We start from the raw sequence: 17,119 nt of genomic DNA, 5'->3' as shown, positions 1-17,119 counted from the left end.
ACGGTGCAGGATATTGATTTGTATAGCTAGTAGGCCGCAGTTGGCTAGAGGCTGAAGCTAAGGCTGGATTGTTTTGGGTCACGTGGTACATCGTGGCTAAATGCTAATGCTACATGCTAATTGTGTTTTGTGTCACAGTGTACCTTAGGCTAAGCTAAATGCTAATGCTACATGCTAATTGTGTTGCGTGCTACATGCTAACGGATATCCTTAGAGATTCCATTGCGATGGGTTAAAGTCTCTTAAACTTGTCACTGTCTGTAAGTCAGGTTGTATGTTTTGTGAGCGCTGTTAAATGTTGTTTGACTAGGAGGGGAACGGAAGGTACAGCTGGACTGTTATCCGTTTAGTGGAGGTGAAAACGTGTTTTTGATTGGATGTGCGCATGCGCATGATTTTACGGGGCTAAAACTACAACACGTGGTTATGTGCTAAGCCTACAAAGCACGGCATTATGGGTAAGGGTCATAGGTCCCATGTGGGGGGTCGGAAGGGACAATAGTCACAGAATAGAGAGATTTTGGGAAAAATCTCCTAGGTGTTAAACGGCTGTTGTTCGAACGTGAAACGTAAAGTTATAAATCAAATATATGTTGACGGAGTATAATTAATTAAATTAAAAGACGATTAAAATTAAATGAAATGTTTTGGAGCGATCTATTTAATAAATGTATGGGCATGCGTTTAATTTTGCGACACTACACTACAGAACGGGGGAGTTGGAGTTTATGGCACGAGATTAGGGAACGTTTTGTTTTACGGCACTAGACGGCACCACGATGGGATGCTGAAACTCAAGCATGAGGTTAAAATGATATTTGCGCATGCGTGGAATTCTGTAAAACAACACATTGGTTAAACTGCAGGGGGAGACAGAGGAACACAGACGATGGAACAAATACGCATAAAGAGAGTTTAACACGAATCTTATAAGTTTAAACGGCGGATGGTTTCAGATGAAACTTGTTTTGAGACCGATTGAATTTATAAATTAAATATATGGTAACGGATTATAATAAAGTGAATTAGATAATTAAATGACGGATTAAAATCAATGTTTTTGGGCGATCTATAATTAGTCCTGAGTTAAAGTCTTAGAGCGAATGTAGAACGGACGAATATTGAATGTGGATAACTTGGTTAATTGCATAAACTGCTGAAATCTTGTGTGTTTCTATGTTTTTGAAATATGAGAGAAACAGGGAGTGAGACGACAGGAGGAGAGAGAGAGGAGGGGCTGACGCGTGCGTGGCGTGACGTGACGTCACATGACGTGACAGAAGATCAGATATCAGGCTAGGATACAACATTTTCCAATTTAAAGAAATGTGATAATGACAATTTTGCATAGGCTTGGCAAAATACTATTTCAATAAAATTTACATTTTGGAGGCTATGTGCATCACTGGGCTGGATTACAGTTCGATTGGAAATCAGGTACTGACATTATTTTGCAAGTATGATACAAGGGGTTTATATCATAGGAAGAAACAAGGGGTTATGGGGATTGTAGTGTTGTAGGGGTACAGCCTTGGGTTTTTAGGATTATAGTCTGAAGGTTAATACTTGCATTTGATGGGTTATGGTGAGAGAGTAACTAATAGCTAAATTGATATGATAGGGAAATAAAAAATTGATTTTAATTATTCATTTTTTTTTTTTTTTTAATTAGATTTTTAATTGATTTTTAATTTTTATGGAAATGGTTTTTGAATAAAACATTTAATTGAATTTTATAATAATCATATTTTTGCCGGTTTATTAAAAAAAATTGTTTAGGTTATATTAAGAATTACAGGGGGGAAGCCTACATAGGCTATACAGTCTAAAATAAGATAGTTCACAATAAAGGAATATAAAAGGGTTGATATAGGGGAAAATTGACTAATTAGGATAGTTCTTTAACTAAAGTAGTGTTAAGAGAAACTAATGGCAGAATAGATAGAGAACAAGCAGAAACGACGATGAAGATGAATCCAGAAGACGGAAGAAAATGAGAGGTCTGGAACGTGAAGGAGAAGAGGATGATGAAGATGAGAGTGATTGATGAGAGGTCATGGGTGGAGGTGACTCTGTGATCAGAAGGAAGTGGCAAGAGAGGAAAGAAGGATACTGAAGACTTGATCTCTGATGAAGGTTGAAGAAAGAAGGGTACAAGAGCAAAGAAGAAATGGAGATGTAGGCAGATTGCTTATCATGCCTGGATAAATCGAATAAGAAGTAACACGACGGGATGAAGAATTCAAGAATTGAAGGAGAAGAACACATTGAGGTCAAGAAGAGCCCACTAGTAAGAAGATGATGGAAGATGATATTTCGAGGACAGAACTTAGAAGAGAACCTTTTGAAGAATACTGATATGTCAACGACGAGAAGAACAGGACGAAGAAAACTCAATCAAATACAACTTATAACTGGTGGTGGAGAAGAAGAAAATAAGTGTTGGTTATGAAGAATCGGAGTGAATCAAATCAACAATCACTGTTACAGCTTCAACTGAAGAATATCAAATGCACTTGTACCAGCCAAGGGGGGTACCAGGTGTTATGTCCACAGTCAAGGTCTGGAAAGACACAGAATTGGAGAGGAAACAACAGAGGAAGATAAAGGAGCAAGTGAAGATCACCTGTTCTTCAGGTGAACCCTAAATATTCTAGAGTGCCTAGAAGATACGAGGGGGGTGTTAGCTGATAGCACCGATTAGAGAAGAACAAAGATATCCAACAATTGAAGTAAAAACAGAGGACTGTGATAGTGAAGAGTGGAAAAACTTATCTGTGTTCAGCCTAAAGAGGTTAAACATATCACTCTGTAAAATAAACTAATTAGGTTAGGATAGGGATTTGAAGTAGTAAAACAGTTTAATTACTCTTAGGGAATCAATTGAGCTCTGCTATAGAAGTCAAAGAGAAATTAAAAGAGACATACTAATATTAGGACAATATACCTATGGCATTGTTGGGAAAGAGATGCATGGTGTAAAGTGAAGTGTACAATAAGATGTACACTAGACGACTGACTGTCTGGTAGAATATTTTTAAAAAGTAGGGTTTGTTGGGAATCATTGGCTTAAAAGATAATATCATAGGAAGGATGATAATGTATTAGACGACTGTCAGACAGTCTGTCTGAAAAGTTAAAAGGGGTGACTGTTTATTCTGGGTTACATTCTTACACTAAGAGATTTCAGGCTAGGCTAAAAGGTGTTTAGTCGGTTTTGCCAAGTCTGTGTAATGAGTCAGAAGCAGGTGGGGAACTTTCCCAATCACATAGTCTAAACATTTGGTGGTAAGGGATTTTGTGAAAATCAGGGGAAAAGGTTTTAAAATGTTATGAGAGAAAAGATTAGATTAAAATAAGTTAGGAGTAGATTAGGGTTGAAGGAACTCTGAGACAGTAAGCTAAGTTTTAAAGTTAGTAGTAAGAGAGAGAGAGAACAATGGTGAATGACACTGTAGAGTAGGGAGATCAAGGTAATTATAAGTGTTTTTTTATAATCAAAGGTTTGAAAGTCAGGGATTTAGAGAAAAAGGACTGAGATTTGGGGAAAAAGTGACACTAGTGGTGATAGATGGAAGTGCAAGTAAAGAGTTCAAAGTCTTAGGGGAAAACTGGGGAAAACTAGGAGTAACTAAGGACATTAACACTTCAGTTTATTAGAACAACAAGGAGGGATAATTTGTACAACGATATGAAGTGGAAGAGGTTAGGAGTGACTGTTCACTTATTTTGCGTAATGTTACAGAGAAAGGTCAGGGAGAATATATGTGTACTTATCTAGTGCAAGCATTAGAAGTTGTTCCGGTTAGGAATTATTGGTTAAAGGGCTATGTAATTCGTAAAGTGATGCCTATAATGGAAGATTTGAAATTTGTTGAAGCTTCCGCAGTCACCAAGGGAGTTCAGGAAGAATGTTACAGTAGTCACTCCAACAGTAGAGAATACACAGATGATAATGGGAACTTTTGCACTAGAAGTAATTAGGGTTGATACAGCAATTAAGTCAACTACTTTGTAGGGAGTATGACATCGACAACAACTGTTCTGAAATTAGAGGTAGCAAGAGGGACTCAGGAGGTTATGGTACGAATGGGATTAAAATAGGAGAGCAGATAGAAACAATATAGATTAATCTGAAATGGAGAAGATAGATTCATCATGGAAGCTGCAGGATGGGGTCTTTTGATTTTGATGACAGAGGGGGGTATCTGATCAGTACTGCTCGTTCCTCTGTTGTGAAAATTAGAGATAGATTAACTCATTCTGTAAGAATCAGTGAGGAATCTTGAGGGTTGATGTCTGTTGGGGATGCCAGCCCAAGACGTGTTGGATGGTCGCGCGGCCTCTATCAGGTATGGGTCAGTGTTATGCTTTGTCATAGCTGTGGTATCAGCAACAGTCATTGACAGATAAAATAATGTAGTTGTCAGAACAGTAATAAAACATATGAGGTAAAGGGTATGTTTATGGGAATATCAGAGTGTGATGAGTATCAGATAACTTTGGATATGATGACCTTAAGGGTAGTAATATGTTATTTTTTTATATACCAGGTAGTAAGAAGAGCAGGACTTTGATGGTTAAAAGATTAGCTTTTGACTGACAATGTGACTATGGGAATTTTAGAGATATTTGGTGGGTTTGTGATGATAGAGTATATTCTTACCCTATGGAGGGATAGGATGTGGTTACATGTCAACGTTTAAGCTTCCATATGAGGTTTTTACCATTAAAAGAGGAGTGGTACCAACACAGGTCAATCTGAAACTACTGTTGAAAATAGGGTGAAAAGAGACATTGCTAAATTTAGTAATCTTGAAGCCTACCATTGGAGAATAGGTCTGGGAGAGAAGTGGGGACTTGGACTTTTTAGTCATGGTATGGTGTAACATTTGGGAAGATCATATTGATAAATATTAGTTATACTTTGAGTCCAGATAGTTCAGATAATATCACTGGGGTTATAGATGCATTATAAGGGATGTGTTTGGGAGATCTGAGAGGATTTGGTTGCAAGATCAATTAGGCCAGTAGGGGCAGTGATGGGTCAGATTTTAGTTTCAGCTTTGATAACACTGTGATGTTTGTAATTTGTTACTGACCTTGGAGAGAGCTATGATATGGAGATAGGTTGGAGAGTGATGCCTGGAGACAACACTCAGATGCCGGGGTTGACTTTTCCTGATCTGGATAAAGATGGACAAGTGGAACTGATGGATAAATATCATTTTGGATTATTTGATGATTTTTCAAAGTGTTTTTTCAATATTAGTATGATTTTTAGTATGATTTATGAATCAAAGGGGGGAATGGATAATGTGATTCATACAATGGATAATGTGATTCATACATCATTTATATATCATTTTTTAAAATTCTTAGGTGAAATTGAGGTTTAATTTGAAAGTGGTTGTTTTGCAAAGGATACTGTTTGGTCGTTTCTTTTCTTTTCATTCCAGAAGCATTTGGGGGAACATGTGACTCAAACAAAGACAATATGAAGGGACAATATGACTGGAGGAGATGAAACAAGGAGGGTGTGGAAAGGTTTCGATTCCATCATCAACGATGCAGTGGAGGTGGAGACTACGGAGGAGATGAAGTGTAGTGGACTACATTCCAGTGTCTGCAATGAAATATAGACATATTTGATGTATAATACATAATGGTGTCATATTCTTAGGTATTGATTTTAGTAGAATGATGTTTGATGTTATTGAATGCAGATGAGGATCTTAGATGCTTTTGTTTATTTCGGTGGGGTTTAGGGAAAGGACGTTTAGGCAGGGAGAGATTCCCTTTCAGGTCCAATGGGTTGACCAGCCTGAGAGTGGATGTTTCTGGATAGGATTTTGTTTGCAGGGGAAACATGTGTATTTGGTGGCATCATAGTTTCAAATGTATTTACATGGTTTATGAGTTTATCTGGAGTACCGCGGTGGTTGCCTGGGGCAGAGGGATCGTGAGAGAATTTTACTGTATTGATTGATGGATGGATGGATTTGGAACAAAGGTTGCCGGACAGTTTTTCGCTCTCACACTCCATAAAGATTTATTCATAATTCATAGTAATGTGTTCATAATTCATAGTAATGTGTTCACACTTCATAAACAGTTATTCATATGTCATAGAAAGGTATTTACATTCTAGAGGAGAATGTTTTTGGGTTTAAGGTTAAGGATACTCAATAAGATAAATTGTTACTGGTCATAATCCTATTCTGTTTGTTTTCGAGACTTAGTTTAGTCTCGAAGGGGGGAAATGTAGTGTATTGGATTATGTCTGTGTTAAATGTTTTTCATGAAGAAATGGAATGTTGTTTCATTTAGTGCAAGAAGGGGGGATGTTTTATGATGTTATTTGAAATGTGCCGTTTTGAGGGTGACGCCCGAGGGGAGACTGGTGATTGGCCAGAAGAGGGGGTAACCCTTATTTTGGCAGTGTCTATATAAGAAGGGTTTTAGACAATAAACCCCAGAGCGGTTATTATAATTCGAGGCAACTGCTCTCCAGACAACGCGTGTCTGTAATTTATGCTGTAACCTCGTGGTATGAATAAAAACCTCTGACACGATGCAGCATAAAATGGACTCTTTTGTTGACAGCAATGATGACCACCATTCATCATATACGACAATGCCAATGACCAAATCACCTTTAACATCAAACCAAATAATTCATCTCCTCTACACCCCTTCTGTCACATCTCCTCTCCTCTCCTCTCTTCTCCTCCTCTCCTCTCTTCTCCTCCTCTCCTCTCTTCTCCTCCTCCTCTCCACTCTCCTCCTCCTCTGCTCTCTTCTCCTCCTCCTCTCTTCTCTCCTCCTCCTCCTCTCTTCCTCCCCTCTCTTCTCCTCCTCCTCTCCTCTCTTCTCCTCCTCCTCTCCTCTCTTCCTCCCCTCTCTTCTCCTCCTCCTCTCCTCTCTTCTCCTCCTCCTCTCCTCTCTTCTCCTCCTCCTCTCCTCTCTCCTCCTCCTCCTCTCCTCTCCTTGCTCTTTCATTCCAACATCTTAAACAACGATCTTAAGGGTGCTGTCCGCTAAAAGTTAATGATTTTACTCTGAAAGGCCAAGAGGCTGAGCTTTTTCTCTGATAGAGGCCAAGAGGCCAAAACCTAAGCTTTAATAAAATATATCATATGCATCATAAATAAGTAAGGCATCATTCACATACACCTGCAACTAGATAAATTAAAAACCAATTAAATCCCTAACTTCTCTGTACCGGGCATCCACCAAATACTGTGTTCTCCCCCACAATTACAGCACTTGACCTTCACATTGCTTCCACATTCACTGTAATCATGCTCCCCTCCACACTTGGCACATCTTCTCTTTCCTTTACGCTGAGCAACTACATGTCCCATTCTTTGGCATTTAAAACACTGCAGTTTATATGGATCAAATTCTCTAACATTGAATTTAAGGAATCCTATCTGTAACTTTCTCAAACCTCAGAATCACTGATAGGCTTTCACTTCTTTGACCCCTTTCCTACTGATCAACCTGTTAGCCTCAATCACTCTGCCTCCCTTCACATTTTCTTTAATATTATCTGTGGACATAGATATTGGGACCCCAGGGATGACTCCCCTCAATCTAGCAGAAGCACCAGGGACATGGCTTTTAATCTTCTTCCCATTAAGCTTTTCCATTTTCAGAATCTTCTCTTGCTGAGCCTGGCTACCACACAATATTAACAATCTACCATTTCCAATGAACCCAGCTAATTTCACTTCCCCTACCTCTTTCTCTACGGCATTAGTGGGTCAGAGAGGGTGTAAGTGAGGCTCTGTGGTCTCATCCAACACCATCACCACTTTCCACTCCAGCACTTCACTACCCTTGCTTCCTACCTTGACCCTCTTTGTGCTTTCTATACGAGACGCTCCACTGCTTCCTGTATCATGATCTCTCTTCTTCCTGTGTCTTTCTGTATCATGATCTTTCTTCCTGTGTCTTTCTGTATCATGATCTCTCTTCTTCCTGTGTCTTTCTGTATCATGATCTTTCTTCCTGTGTCTTTCTGTATCATGATCTCTCTTCTTCTTGTGTCTTTCTGTATCATGATCTCTCTTCTTCCTGTGTCTTTCTGTATCATGATGTCTCTTCTTTCTGTGTCTTCCTGTATCATGATGTCTCTTCTTCCTGTGTCTTCCTGTATCATGATCTCTCTTCTTCTTGTGTCTTTCTGTATCATGATCTCTCTTCTTCCTGTGTCTTCCTGTATCATGATCTCTCTTCTTCCTGTGTCTTTCTGTATCATGATGACTCTTCTTCCTGTATCTTTCTGTATCATGATCTCTCTCTTCTCTGTGTCTTTCTGTATCATGATGTCTCTTCTTTCTGTGTCTTCCTGTATCATGATGTCTCTTCTTCCTGTGTCTTCCTGTATCATGATCTCTCTTCTTCTTGTGTCTTTCTGTATCATGATCTCTCTTCTTCCTGTGTCTTCCTGTATCATGATCTCTCTTCTTCCTGTGTCTTTCTGTATCATGATGACTCTTCTTCCTGTATCTTTCTGTATCATGATCTCTCTTCTTCCTGTGTCTTCCTGTATCATGATCTCTCTTCTTCCTGTGTCTTTCTGTATCATGATGACTCTTCTTCCTGTATCTTTCTGTATCATGATCTCTCTTCTTCCTGTGTCTTTCTGTATCATGATGTCTCTTCTTTCTGTGTCTTCCTGTATCATGATGTCTCTTCTTCCTGTGTCTTCCTGTATCATGATCTCTCTTCTTCTTGTGTCTTTCTGTATCATGATCTCTCTTCTTCCTGTGTCTTCCTGTATCATGATCTCTCTTCTTCCTGTGTCTTTCTGTATCATGATGACTCTTCTTCCTGTATCTTTCTGTATCATGATCTCTCTTCTTCCTGTGTCTTCCTGTATCATGATCTCTCTTCTTCCTGTGTCTTCCTGTATCATGATCTCTCTTCTTCCTGTGTCTTTCTGTATCATGATCTCTCTTCTTCCTGTGTCTTCCTGTATCATGATCTCTCTTCTTCCTGTGTCTTTCCACTACCAACCATTCAGGTCCTTGACCCTCATCCTCCCGCTCCATACCATCAGAACTGACAGCCATATTGTTCTCATTCCACCACAGCTGTTGCTTCACCAACATTTTATCCACTTCCTCCATTTTGTCCTCACTACTTGCCGCCATTTCTGACCTCCAACCCTTCGGGGATCCAGAGGGAGGGGTCTGACTGGACGGGTCCTTAAAAAGGAGAGGAGGGAGAGGTAGAACTCAACTCACAGGCAGGATTTCAGAAAGTGAGATTTCAACATCTGTTCATCTAATACTGTATGTGTCTGCATCCCAAATATCACTCTATTCCCTATGTAGTGCTCTACTTTTGACCAGAACCCATAGTGAATATGTGGCCCTGAACAAATGTAGTACACTTGTTTTGAAGGATCATGCCAATTCCACAAACTCCCAATTACCCTCTGGACAAGCCCCTCTCCTGCTAACTCACCATACCTGAACTCACTCTGCCAATCACCAATTCCTCTCCCATTCTTCTGGTAGATAAACAGCTTGTTTTATTTGTGGTTGTTCAGCATTTGTAGTGGCCCAGTTTCTTTGTTGTTGTTGTTGTTGTTGTGTGTCCTGGCTAAAGTAAGTGCCTTCTATTGTGTGATTCTAACTTTTGTACATTTTTAGGTTGATGTCTCCACTGTCTTAGAACATTTCCTGCAGTGCAGCATAATATCCTGTTTATCCTAGCTTGTGTATTATATGGTGTAGCTAGCCCAGTATTTAGACCTTTTTGATTAATTTAAGTCTGAGGGAGTTGTGACAGCTTGTGAGATGAGGCATGGTCCAATGATGGTACCGGCTAGCAGAATGTTTTACATCTATAATCCGGTAGACTGTTCTGATTGGTCGCCATTTGCACCGCGGAGCAGTGAACAAGAAACTATGAAATCTGGAATTTACATTTCACCCCCTCCCCCAAATCAAAACCTAAAATGGATGTCATGTTGTGATCAGTTTCTGTACACGTCTGTCTAGCTAATCTGCCTCGCAAAATGGGCACCGTACTGCCCCAGACTGGAAATGGAGGAAACATGTATGAAGCCAGAGGTTGTGGCTGAACTAGATTTAATGATTTATTGATCACTGGTTAGATCAGTTTGCGTCGCTATCAGAACCATCTAGCGGATTATGGATGTAGCTTCAGAGGTGGGACATGCTGCTAGGAGGTACCTCATTGAACCATTCGTCATCTCGCAAACTGTTGCTATGGAATGCCCTTAAACCTTGCTTCATTAGTTAATAAAAAGGTATAATGTTGGGCTGGCGTAGCCTACTTGAGATACTGCTGTTATTAGTTATGGCACTGGTCAATCATGTATGTTAATGTGGTGTATTCCCTCCATGAACACAACAGCTATCGGGGCCTTACCTGCCGGCCGTTTGTACTGTGCCTTTATTTTTAGTTGGATAATTATAAAACAAAACAGTATTGAAGTTTGTCTTCAACCATAGTTCCTGCATTCTGACAAATGCGTCGTAGTGACAATAACATAGCTGCAGGGAATTCCTCAATTTGTGAACTAGGCCTAAATTACTTCAATCAATCAATCAATTTTATTTTATATAGCCCTTCTTACATCAGCTAATATCTCGAAGTGCTGTACAGAAACCCAGCCTAAAACCCCAAACAGCTAGTAATGCAGGTGTAGAAGCACGGTGGCTAGGAAAAACTCCCTAGAAAGGCGAAAGCCTAGGAAGAAACCTAGAGAGGAACCAGGCTATGAGGGTGGCCAGTCCTCTTCTGGCTGTGCCGGGTGGAGATTATAACAGAACCATGCCAAGATGTTCAAAAATGTTCATAAGTGACAAGCATGGTCAAATAATAATCAGGAATAAATCTCAGTTGGCTTTTCATAGCCGATCATTAAGAGTTGAAAACAGCAGGTCTGGGACAGGTAGGGGTTCCATAACCGCAGGCAGAACAGTTGAAACTGGAATAGCAGCAAGGCCAGGCGGACTGGGGACAGCAAGGAGTCACCACGGCCGGTAGTCCCGACGTATGGTCCTAGGGCTCAGGTCTCTCAGTTGGCTTTTCATAGCCGATCATTAAAGAGTTGAAAACAGCAGGTCTGGGACAGGTAGGGGTTTCGTAGCCGCAGGCAGAACAGTTGAAACTGGAATAGCAGCAAGGCCAGGCGGACTGGGGACAGCAAGGTGTCATCATGCCCGGTAGTCCTGACGTATGGTCCTAGGGCTCAGGTTCTCAGAGAAAGAGAGAACGAGAGAATTAGAGAGAGCATACTTAAATTCACACAGGACACTGGATAAGACAGGAGAAGTACTCCAGGTATAACCAACTAACCCCAGCCCCCGACACATAAACTACTGCAGCATAAATACTGGAGGCTGAGACAGGAGCGGTCCGAGACACTGTGGCCCCATCCGAAGAAACCCCCGGACAGGGCCAAACAGGAAGGATATAACCCCACCCACTCCGCCAAAGCACAGCCCCCCGCACCACTAGAGGGATATCCCCAACCACCAACTTACAATCCTGAGACAAGGCCGAGTATAGCCCACAGAGGTCTCCACCACAGCACAAACCAAGGGGGGGCGCCAACCCAGACAGGAAGATCACGTCAGTAACTCAACCCACTCAAGTGACGCACCCCTCCCAGGGACGGCATGAAAGAGCACCAGCAAGCCAGTGACTCAGCCCCTGCAACAGGGTTAGAGGCAGAGAACCCCAGTGGAGAGGGGAACCGGCCCGGCAGAGACAGCAAGGGCTGTTCGTTCTCCAGCCTTTCCGTTCACCTTCACACTCCTGGGCCAGACTACACTCAATCATATGACCTACTGAAGAGATAAGTCTTCAGTAAAGACTTAAAGGTTGAGACCGAGTCTGCGTCTCTCACATGGGTAGGCAGACTGTTCCATAAAAATGGAGATCTATAGGAGAAAGCCCTGCCTCCCGCTGTTTGCTTAGAAATTCTAGGGGACAATTAGGAGGCCTGCGTCTTGTGACCGTAGCGTACGTATTGGTATGTACGGCAGGACCAACTCGGAAAGATAGGTAGGAGCAAGCCCATGTAACGCTTTATAGGTTAACAGTAAAACCTTGAAATCAGCCCCTTGCCTTAACAGGAAGCCAGTGTAGGGAAGCTAGCACTGGAGTAATATGATCAAATTTCTTGGTTCTAGTCAGGATTCTAGCAGCCGTATTTAGCACTAACTGAAGTTTATTTAGTGCTTTATCCGGTAGCCGGAAAATAGAGCATTGCAGTAGTCTAACCTAGAAGTAACAAATGCATGGATTAATTTTTCTGCATCATTTTTGGACAGAAAATTTCTGATTTTTGCAATGTTACGTAGATGGAAAAAAGCTGTCCTTGAAACAGTCTTGATATGTTCGTCAAAAGAGAGATCAGGGTCAAGAGTAACACCGAGGTCCTTCACAGTTTTATTTGAGACGACTTTACAACCATCTAGATGAATTGTCAGATTTAACAGAAGATCTCTTTGTTTCTTGGGACCTAGAACAAGCATCTCTGTTTTGTCCGAGTTTAAAAAGTAAAAAGTTTTCAGCCATCCACTTCCTTATGTCTGAAACACAGGCTTCTAGCGAGGGCAATTTTGGGGCTTCACCATGTTTCATTGAAATGTACAGCTGTGTGTCATCCGCATAGCAGTGAAAGTTAACATTATGTTTTCGAATAACATCCCCAAGAGGTAAAATATATAGTGAAAACAATAGTGGTCCTAAAACGGAACCTTGAGGAACACCGAAATGTACAGTTGATTTGTCGGAGGACAGACCATTCACAGAGACAAACTGATATCTTTCCGACAGGTAGGATCTAAACCAGGCCAGAACTTGTCCGTGTAGACCAATTTGGGTTTCCAGTCTCTCCAAAGAATGTGGTGATCGATGGTGTCAAAGGCAGCACTAAGGTCTAGTAGCACGAGGACAGATGCAGAGCCTCGGTCTGACGCCATTAAAAGGTCATTTACCACCTTCACAGGAGTGCAGTCTCAGTGCTATGATGGGGTCTAAAACCAGACTGAAGCATTTCGTATACATTGTTTGTCTTCAGAAAGGCAGTGAGTTGCTGCGCAACAGCTTTTTCTAAAATTTTTGAGAGGAATGGAAGATTCGATATAGGCCGATAGTTTTTATATTTTCCGGGTCAAGGTTTGGCTTTTTCAAGAGAGGCTTTATCACTGCCACTTTTAGTGAGTTTGGTACACATCCGGTGGATAGAGAGCTGTTTATTATGTTCAACATAGGAGGGCCAAGCACAGGAAGCAGCTCCTTCAGCAGTTTAGTAGGAATAGGATCCAGTATGCAGCTTGAAGGTTTAGAGGCCATGATTATTTTCATCATTGTGTCAAGAGATATAGTACTAAAACACTTAAGTGTCTCTCCCGATCCCAGGCCCTCGCAGATCTGTGCAGATCCAGGACAGCTAAGCCCCCTGGAGGAATACGCAGATTCAAAGAGGAGTCCGTAATTTGCTTTCTAATGGTCATGATCTTTTCCTCAAAGAAGTTCATGAATTTATCACTGCTGAAGTGAAAGCCATCCTCTCTTGGGAATGCTGCTTTTTAGTTAGCTTTGCAACAGTATCAAAAAGAAATTTTGGATTGTTCTTATTTTCCCTCAATTAAGTTGGAAAAGTAGGATGATCGAGCAGCAGTGAGGGCTCTTCGGTACTGCACGGTACTGTCTTTCCAAGCTAGTCGGAAGACTTCCAGTTTGGTGTGGCGCCATTTCCGTTCCAATTTCCTGGAAGCTTGCTTCAAAGCTCGGGTATTTTCTGTATACCAGGGAGCTAGTTTCTTATGACAAATGTTTTTCGTTTTTAGGGGTGCAACTGCATCTAGGGTATTGCGCAAGGTTAAATTGAGTTCCTCAGTTAAGTGGTTAACTGATTTTTGTCCTCTGACGTCCTTGGGTAGGCAGAAGGAGTCTGGAAGGGCATCAATGAATTTTTTGTGTTGTTTGAGAATTTATAGCACGACTTTTGATGCTCCTTGGTTGGGAGTCTGAGCAGATTATTTGTTGCGATTGCAAATGTAATAAAATGGTGGTCCGATAGTCCAGGATTTTGTGGAAAAACATTAAGATCTACAACATTTATTCCATGGGACAAAACTAGGTCCAGAGTATGACTGTGGCAGTGAGTAGGTCCAGAGACATGTTGGACAAAACCCACTGAGTCGATAATGGCTCCGAAAGACTTTTGGAGTGGGTCTGTGGACTTCTCCATGTGAATATTAAAATCACCAAAAATTAGAATATGATCTGCTATGACTACAAGGTCTGATAGGAATTCAGGAAACTCAGAGAGGAACGCTGTATATGGCCCAGGAGGCCTGTAAACAGTAGCTATAAAAAGTGATTGAGTAGGCTGCATAGATTTCATGACTAGAAGCTCAAAAGATGAAAACGCCTTTTTTTTTTTGTAAATTGAAATTTGCTATCGTAAATGTTAGCAACACCTCCCGCCTTTATGGGATGCACGGGAATATGGTCACTAGTGTAACCAGGAGGTGAGGCCTCATTTAACACAGCAAATTCATCAGGCTTAAGCCATGTTTCAGTCAGGCCAATCACATCGAGATTATGATCAGTGATTAGTTCATTGACTATGACTGCCTTTGAAGTGAGGGATCTAACATTAAGTAACCCTATTTTGAGATGTGAGGGTATCACGATCTCTTTCAATAATGGCAGGAATGGAGGAGGTCTTTATCCTAATAAGATTGCTAGGGTGAACACCGCCATGTTTAGTTTTGCCCAACCTAGGTCGAGGCACAGACACAGTCTCAATGGGTATGGCTGAGCTGACTACACTGACTGTGCTATTGGCAGACTCCACTAAGCTGGCAGGTTGGCTAACAGCCTGCTGCCTGGCCTGCACCCTATTTCACTGTGGGGCTAGAGGAGTTAGAGCCCTATCTATGTTGGTAGATAAGAGGAGAGCACCCCTCCAGCTAGGATGGAGTCCGTCACTCCTCAGCAGGTCAGGCTTGGTCCTGTTTGTGGGTGAGTCCCAGAAAGAGGGCCAATTATCCACAAATGTTATCTTTTGGGAGGGGCAGAAAACAGTTTTCAACCAGCGATTAAGTGCTGAGACTCTGCTGTAGAGCTCGTCACTTCCCCTAACTGGGAGGGCCAGAGACAATTACTCGATGCCGACACATCTTTCTAGCTGATTTACAAGCTGAAGCTATGTTGCACTTGGTGACCTCTGACTGTTTCATCCTAACATCGTTGGTGCCGACGTGGATAACAATATCTCTATACTCTCTACACTCGCCAGTTTTAGCTTTAGCCAGCACCATCTTTAGATTAGCCTTAACGTCGGTAGCCCTGCCCCCTGGTAAACAGTGTATGATCGCTGGGTGATTCGTTTTAAGTCTAATACTGCGGGTAATGGAGTCGCCAATGACTAGGGTTTTCAATTTGTCAGAGCTAATGGTGGGAGCCTTCGGCGTCTCAGACCCCGTAACGGGAGGATAGAGAGCGAGAAGACTCAGACTCAGACTCCGACTACGCTACATAATGGGGAAAACCGGTTGAAGGTTTCTGTCGGCTGAATGAGCGACACCGGTTGAGCATTCCAACAGTATTTCCCTCCAGAAGCCATGAGAAAGTTGTCCGGCTGCGGGGACTGTGCGGGGGATTTATACTAACGTTACTGTCTGTACTTACTGGGTGGCACAGACGCTGTTTCTTCCTTTCCTACACTGAGATTACCCTTGCCTAACGATTGCGTCTGAAGCTGGGCTTGTAGCACAGCTATTTTCGCCGTAAGGCGATCGTTCCTCCTGTATATTATGAGTACAGCGACTGCAATTAGAAGACATCATGTTAATGTTACTACTTAGCTTCGGCTGTTGAAGATGTTGATGAACCATGTCCAGATAAAGCGTCCGGAGGAAAAAGTTGAATAAGGAAAAAGTTACGATGGAAAAAGGAAAATAACGTAAAGTTGGCAGCTAAAACTGCACAGGAAAATGACTCTTCTGTCTCGGATAAACGTCCGGGGTGAAAAAGTTTAACGAAAAAGATGAGTGAGGACAAAACTAAAAAGTTGGTAAATTTGTTGAACACAAAGATTGATTAAACGTTTATTAAAAGTAAAACGTGAATAGTTTGGCAGGTAGCCAAGTAGCAACAAACAGCACAGCAGTACGGAGACAATGTATGAGTGGAGAGAAATACCCCCCCAGAAATTATCCTCACTGCATAGGGAATAGGGTGCCATTTTGGAAAGCAGACATATTCCTGTGGTGATCTACTGTATGTGGAGGAAGATACCTGGTATTCCTTAGCCCTTCATTAGTTGAATCTGCTCTGACTAGGTAGTACTGGAATACATCTGATACGTGGAATGGCTGGGGTACTTGGTGAGGTTAGGGGAACACTGCACTCCCCTACACTCTGAAGGACTCACTGAATTTGTCTTCATGGCTTCTCTCTCAGGAGACTCACCATGGCCATGTTGACCGTTCTTCTGCTTCTCAGTGCTGCCTTTGCTCTGGGAGACGCAAGTAACAGTCCACTTTACATGATTCATTCTGTATTTGTTTTGTTGTAGCAGAGGTGACTGACTGATATACTAATAATATTGTAGATATGTCTCGACTAGCCTTTAAAGCCGGCTGCAACTTCTCTTTACAGTTTCATCCGGAAACCGCTTGTGTCCCCCCGGTTGGACTGACTATGGATCATGCTGCTTCATGTTTGTCAAGACTGCAAGGACCTGGCCTGAAGCAGAGGTATCATGCTTACTATCTACTGTGAATTAAGCTAAATAACGTTCAATTGAAATCAACTATTTTTTACATTCCCTTAGAAGTTATATTTTCTATACTTGCAACACATGCCTCATGTAAAATACTGAACTTCCCTGTTAATCATTATGAAATGCGTTTGTCCCTTTCTACTGCTTTCTCTAGCGGCATTGTATGTCCCTTGGAGCAAACCTGGCGTATGTACATAGCTCTGAGGAGAATCAATTTCTACAGGATGTGGTGTCTTCCAAGACTGGCAGTTTCACTGCTACCTGGCTTGGAGGATTTGATACTATTCCGGGACTGGTGGGAAAGGTACCCAGTTATCATAC

General features: G+C 41.7%; 1 long non-coding RNA gene across 1 annotated transcript; it reads left to right on the top strand.

Annotated features, from left to right (window-relative positions):
- The first annotated feature begins 9,597 nt into the window (after window positions 1-9,597).
- LOC123489119 lies at window positions 9,598-16,705 on the top strand. Its single transcript, XR_006660441.1, has 3 exons — window positions 9,598-9,623; window positions 16,477-16,544; window positions 16,675-16,705. It is a non-coding gene; the product is annotated as an uncharacterized LOC123489119 (long non-coding RNA).
- The last annotated feature ends 414 nt before the right edge of the window (window positions 16,706-17,119 follow it).

Source organism: Coregonus clupeaformis, unplaced genomic scaffold (genome assembly GCF_020615455.1).
Source record: "Coregonus clupeaformis isolate EN_2021a unplaced genomic scaffold, ASM2061545v1 scaf2762, whole genome shotgun sequence".
Classification (NCBI taxonomy): domain Eukaryota; kingdom Metazoa; phylum Chordata; class Actinopteri; order Salmoniformes; family Salmonidae; genus Coregonus; species Coregonus clupeaformis.
This window is presented reverse-complemented; position numbering and strand designations above follow the sequence as displayed.